The sequence below is a fragment of the Myotis brandtii genome, unplaced genomic scaffold (assembly GCF_000412655.1).
Source record: "Myotis brandtii unplaced genomic scaffold, ASM41265v1 scaffold29, whole genome shotgun sequence".
Classification (NCBI taxonomy): Eukaryota; Metazoa; Chordata; class Mammalia; order Chiroptera; family Vespertilionidae; genus Myotis; species Myotis brandtii.
Window position 1 is genome coordinate 276,860 of NW_005361075.1, and position 6,231 is coordinate 283,090.

Here is a 6,231-nt window from a genome sequence, read left to right on the forward strand (position 1 = left end):
CTCTCTCTCTCTCCGTTGCTGTCTCCTTCAGGCAGATTTATGGTCAACCCAGGGCCTTTCATTGGCCGAGCGCTGACAGGACTTGATTTAACGCCACCTCTCATTGGCTGAGCTTGACAGGCCGATTTACGAGCCGCTCTACCATTGGCCAAACTGCCTCGGCCCTGATTTACGGCTCAGTGACTGCGGGGAAGGGGGGCGCCGCCGGGGAGTGAGATGCCCCTCCCCTCGCCCCGGCTTCCGCCCCCGCTCCCCCTTTTCTCTTTTCTCTCCCTCCCTCCAGGCCCCGCGCTCCCTCTACCTGCGCCTCAAGCCCCCTCCCCCCTTCCCTTTCACCCGGCGGGAGGGGAACATGGGGGTCGGAGGGGGTACACAAGGGCGGAGGAGTCTGAGGGGTGGGAGTGGGGGGAGAGGAGAGACGATTGAAGAGGGAGAGAGGATACTGAGCTGAAGCGCTGAGGGGAAACTGAGGAGGCCAAAGGGGTGATTTAAAAAAAAAAAAAAAAAGGAAGGCTGAGGAGCACAGACTGAGGGAGGGAAAAGGGAGGTGAGGGGAGGGGAGGAAGGAAGTTGGAAAGGAAGGGCACTGAAGGCGGCAAATGGCTGAAGCGGGAACTCAGAGACTTTTCGAGCAGCACTGCCCAGATTGAATAAGACGGAAAATGTGCTCTTCAGACAATGAAAGGGCGAGCATGAGAGGAGCAGAGACGTAGAGACAAGCTCAATAGAGAGGCGAGAGAGGAGCAGGACAGGACTAGGAGGCAATCGCAGAGAGGGAGGATGAGCGCTGATGGAGAAGACAGCGCCAAGGGCTTTTATTTGTTGGGGGGGGGTAGTGAGAAAAGCCTCCCCCCAGAGTAACTACCGAGGGAGACACCGTCCCTCCCCTCAGAGCCCCGGGCGCTGGCCGGGGCGGCGGCGCCTCCTGCCCGAGACGGTCCGCTTCCCCAGGGTCGCAGTGGGCTCCCCGTTCCCGCGCACCTCGCTCCTCCCCCGTGCCCATCTCCCCAGTCAAATTTATGAGCTCGGGGCTGGCCTTCAGGATTAGGAATGCGTATTTATGCTTCTTTGAGAGTGGGGTTTGGAAGGCGATAAATAAGGGGCTGGGGGTGCCGTTGGGAGCCCCTATTTTTAGCGTGGCCGCTCTCCCCAGGCCCCCACCCAGCATCTCCCTCTCATCCTGAGCCAGAGAAGGGGGCCCTGAGGGCGGTGGAGAATGAGTTTCACAGATCGGGCAGGGGGTCGACTCCTGGAGAGCCCCTCGGAGGACCACAGATCTTTGCAGCAGAAAGGATGGAAGGCAGATGGGAGAGGAACTTTCCAAGCATCCGGCATTCACATAGCCCCTGGAGTGCAGTTACAGCATTTCTGCAGAAGATAGAGAGAAATCGGGAGAAGCCAGTTTCCCCTCTGCTGCCCTAAGCTCGGCTGCTGAGGAGTAGAAAAATGGCCAGGAAATGCAGAGGCAGGTTTCTTTGGCAAGTCACCTCCCGCACAGGGAGAAAGATTTGAAATCTCCCACCCCCACCCCCACACATCCCAGCCTGGGTCCCTGGGAAAGGAGGCTGGGAATGGGGGGCTGGGGCATCTCCTAGGAGTCTCAGCCCCCAACCGGTCCACCCCCACCGCTGGCGGGGAATGAAAAAACCCTGGCCCTGGGCCTCCAGGAAATGAGGGAGGAAAGAGGATCTGTCCAGGGGTCCACGTGCCTTCCCCAGCGCTCAGCTCCAACAGCCATGTGCTGTGACCCCCAGCCCAGGCAGAGGGCCTGCTCTGGGCTTGGGTAGGTAGTGAACAAAAACGGGGTCCCTGATATAAGGGGAGGGGGGCCTAAAAGAACAGAGAGAGCTAGGGAGGAGCTCTCCCTGCAAAGCACACACAAGCGAGCCTGTGCGTCCGCAGGCACGTACGTGCACATACACGCGCCAGGCTGTGCTGCTTCCAGCGGGAGAAGGGAAGGAGAGCAGGGTCTAGACTGGCCCTTTAAGAGCCACTTAGGGTCAGAAAGCCTGGGCTACAGAAAGGGGAAGGAGCTGATGTCAGAAGACGGATGGGCAGCAAGATGGGGATTGATGCTAATGGGGGAGTTAAAGCTAAGTACCCAGACACTCAGAGGGCAGAACGGCAGATCTGTCTTCCTTATGCTCGCCATCCCCTCCCCAAACCGTGGCTGTAAATCTGCCTTCTCAATTGGGGGGAGGGGGAGTAGGGAAAAAATGAGAATCTTTTCTTTTTTCCTATTTTATCCTTACCCTGCGCCACCCCTCCCCCCACTTCTTTTGTGCTCTCTCAGTCTCTTCCCCCCACTTTATAACCCCTTCCCACTGAAATGTCCAAATTTTGGCTTTCCATCAGGACCCAAAGGAATGGTCCCAGCTTGTGAAGCATTTAGAAGGAAACCTCAGAAGTCTCCCTTACCAGGCCCAGATGGGAACGGGTTGGTGGGATTGTGGTGAGACTGGTAGGCTGGAAGCTCTTGGTCACCTCAGTTGCTCTTCCCTCCACCCTCTTCTCAGTTGGAGGGAACTCTGGCAGCTTCCTCCCAGGACAGGAGGGTGAAGGCAAGAAGCAGGGCATTGGGTACTAGGAGCTGAGAGGGGTGTGAGAGCTTCAGAGTTGGGTTTGTGGAGGCTTCTGATACACGGAGCTGTTGGAGGGGCTGGTGGGCCTCCAAGGACAGCTAGGAGAGCTACAGGAGCTGTCCGCTAGAAGATATATGGTCTGGTTTCTCGGAAACTCCTGGATCATACCGCTCCTTCCCTCTGCGCACACGCCCTGCCTGCTGAGTAGAGAAAATTTCAGGCCAATCGTCTATTTACTGTAAAGGCAGGGTCCAGCGACTCCTCATACCTCTCAGGAGGCAGGTGGGGGATCTCAGGAAGGAAGGCTGCCTCAGAGGGACTGGAGCTAGTAACCCATTTCTTCCTTTTCTTCCAGGTGAGACCCTATCTCCCATCTTTCTGGACCAAGAATCACCTTTCTCTCTCTCTCTCCTGGTAATCAGGGCCTGTTCTTGAGAGAAGTTCCTCTATTTTAGAGGAAGTCCCTCTCCATCTCATCTGTTGCAGTGCTAAACCTGAACTCTTCTAGTCTTGGAAATAACCGTTGCCTGATTGCTCCCTGGTTTCCAAATCCTACAGTATCCGTAAGAGAATAACCCTAAGGCATCGAGAATAACCCTAAGGCATCGATCTCCTCCCAGGTTTTCCTTCAGAGGCCTAAAATCATCAGGAGGCCATCCTCTCTCTGTTTCCTAAGTTTCCAGGGACAAGGAAGAGAACAAGGCTGGAATGGGAAAAGGTGGGGGTTGATAGCAAGCGCCATTGGAACCCAGGCTTCCAGCCTCCCGGCATCTGGTGAAGCACTCCCTCCCATCCCAGGGAGGTCAGCCATTGCCCTCGCCCTGGTCTCTGGCTGCTTCTCTATCCCGGTGATAAATCCTGTCTTTGTCTCCCCTCCAACCTGGGCCCCAGCCAGCTAGGGGTAAGAGGCTGGGGGGAGGGTCACTGAGGAGGAGGGAGAGCTACAAGGAATGGGAGGAGAAGATGGACAGGAGCAGCTGGTGAGCAGGCATGGGGGTGGGCAGTGAGGGGATGGGGCCTCCTGATTCTATAGATTCTGACTGCACATTCCAGCAGGTCTGCATTCCAAGTGAGAAAGCCAGGATTCCTGAGATGTGGAAATACCTTGGGAATGGCCCCTGGAGCATCAGGAATGCTGGGAAATGAGGGGTTGGTGTGGGGTGCCTCAAGGAGGGAGACTCCTGAAACAAATGAGAATGAGGATATTGTGGGAATCATCCCTCTGCCCACCACCAACCCCTGCACACATGTGCAGTGCGTGCATGCACATAGATGGACAGACAGACACAAGTGTGCGCACACACACAGATTTATGGCCCATCAGAAGGAGGGAGCGAGCCCAGGAGAGCCAGCCTGACCCATGCCAGCCCCTCCCCAGCTGCCTTCTCTAGCTGTGACTTTCCCGTCCTTCTCTCTCCATTCTTTTTCTTTTTCTCTGCTCCCAGTCTCGCCGCTCTCTTTATGTTTCTCTCACTCTCCCAGCTTGTTATGCTGGCTTTCTGCTAACTCTTAGCCTCTGCCCCTTTGTCTCCCAGTCACTTTTTCACTCTCACTGTGTTTCTCTTTTGATCCTCCTGTCCTTCTCCTACTTCACTGGACTCTCCATCTGTCCTGTGTCTGCCCTCTTAGGCCCAGCCATTCCCCTACCTCACTGCCACCCCAGAGACCTCTGGCCCAGGGGGACAGTCGGATTTCAAGGAGGGATGGGGAAGAGAAAAGAGGCTCTGAATGAGTCCCTGCCTTGGTGGGCAGTCTGGGATCATATTGTGTTATGATATGGGATGAAAGTGGGAGGGGGGGAGCAGGTGACCAAGATAGCTCAACTAAGGGAGAAGGGGTGAAATGGGAGGGAAGAGAGATTTATAAAGACACAAAAGAGAGAGGAAAAGGACTAAGAGTCCCCTTTAAGTGTGTGTTTTAGGTCTAGAGAGGAGGAGCTGAGGGGCATCTACTGAGTCATATTGAGACACAGATCCAGAGACAAGATCTGGAAACCAGCCAGAGAAACAAAGATATGATGTCTACCAGGCAGCCACGATTCTGAGCTCCCTTGCCTACCTGGGAAGATCTGAGACCTCTTTCTCCTCTGCAGTGTTGGAGTGCTGGTTCCCTCCCCACTCACCTCCTCCTCCCTGACCGCCTCCCCTCCCCACCAGTGAGAATGACATCAGCTCTGGCTGCCACTGCCCTCAGCCCTGCTGTGTACTCTCCCATGGGTGAAACAGAGGCCAGTCACCTCCGCCCCACCCATTCAGTCTCCAGTCCAGGAGCTGGGGCTTACACAGCCGGGTCCTCGGAGTGGGAGTGGGAGGAGGCAGTACCAGAAAAGCCTCTGCAGGACTTGGTGGAAAAGAGGGGGAGGGCATGGGCACCAGGGGGAGGAAGAGGAACTGGAGGGGGCACTTGAGGAAGAGGGGCTGTAGCACTAAATCACCCTGTGGGGGGGCTCTCTCTGCCGGAGCTCAGTGGGGTGGGGAAAGGATAGACACTTGGGGAGGGGGAAGAGAAGAATGAGGAATCGCCACATCTGGCAGGCAGGTGTCTGGCACCGTTCAGGCTGCAGTCACTTTCCCAGCCAAAGAGGAGGAAGGGGGCGAGGGAAGGAGGGGCTTCCCAGGATCCCCTGGGGAAGAGGGAGAGGCTCATAAACACAGACAAGAGGCCCCAAATCAGACAGAAAGGGACCAAAGGAGGGAGATAATCAGACCCTGCTCCCCAGTCTCTGCTTAGTCAGTGCTGGGGATGATTTGCTCATAGTCTTGAAAGAAAATTGTTGGCCAGAGGACTGGGTAGGTCAGGGAACCAGAGTTCCATTCCTAGTGGGAAACAGAAAGCAGGAAAAGTTCAAGCCAGGCCAGGCTGGGAAAACAAGCTCTGAAAAATTTCCAATTTGAGAACTGGATAGAACTCCCTTCTCCACACTGTCAATGATCAGCACCTACCGATTCTCACACTGACATGCCTCCTGCCAGGGTCAATGCTGAGTGATGAGCAGGAAGAACAGGAGGGTGATGCTCTTCCCCACTGCGGACAGGCAGACACGTACCTAGCCCTCATCCAGCCCCTATATCCCAATTTTCAATGCAGGACTGCAGGGATGGCATTTCCAAGCATTTTTCTATCTGCTGAGGGGGACCCCACGCATAGGTGCCCCATAGCTGCTCAGCTTAATCGCCAGGTTCTCACGGAAGAGCAGGCAAGACTGGACAACGCTAGGTTTCATGTCTTGAAGCTGGAGAGGCTCTTCCACTCGTTACCTTCTTTCCCTCACACTTTCCTATCTGAGGTCCTAAATGCAGTTTCTCTTGCTGAATTCTGGAATTGCAGGCCCATTTTATGAGCTGTAGAGGTGACTGAGAAGGAGACCCTTCAAACAGCAGTGCAGAGGAGACTTCCCCACACTTTCCCCTCCTTAAAATCCTGCAGAGGAAGGGGGAAAGAAAACCAAAGCATTCTCTTGTCGCCGCGGCAACCATAAAACCCCCAGCTAAATCCATCTTGTGAGCTCACTGCCCCATTAAGATGCAGGGCCAGGCTCTGCGCCAGCCCAGCCACATTCATTTGTGAGAATAAAGGTGGAGGAGGGGGAGGGGAGCAGGCTCTGGAGTCTGGAGGGACGGGGAAATGGCGAGAAGAGGTTATTTACACC

General features: G+C 55.5%; 1 long non-coding RNA gene across 1 annotated transcript; it reads right to left on the minus strand.

Annotated features, from left to right (window-relative positions):
* Nucleotides 1-1,037: 1,037 nt before the first annotated feature.
* Nucleotides 1,038-4,626, minus strand: LOC106726590. Its single transcript, XR_001362652.1, has 2 exons — nucleotides 3,687-4,626; nucleotides 1,038-1,368 (listed from the first exon to the last, which is right to left on the minus strand). It is a non-coding gene; the product is annotated as an uncharacterized LOC106726590 (long non-coding RNA).
* Between the last annotated feature and the right edge of the window lie 1,605 nt (nucleotides 4,627-6,231).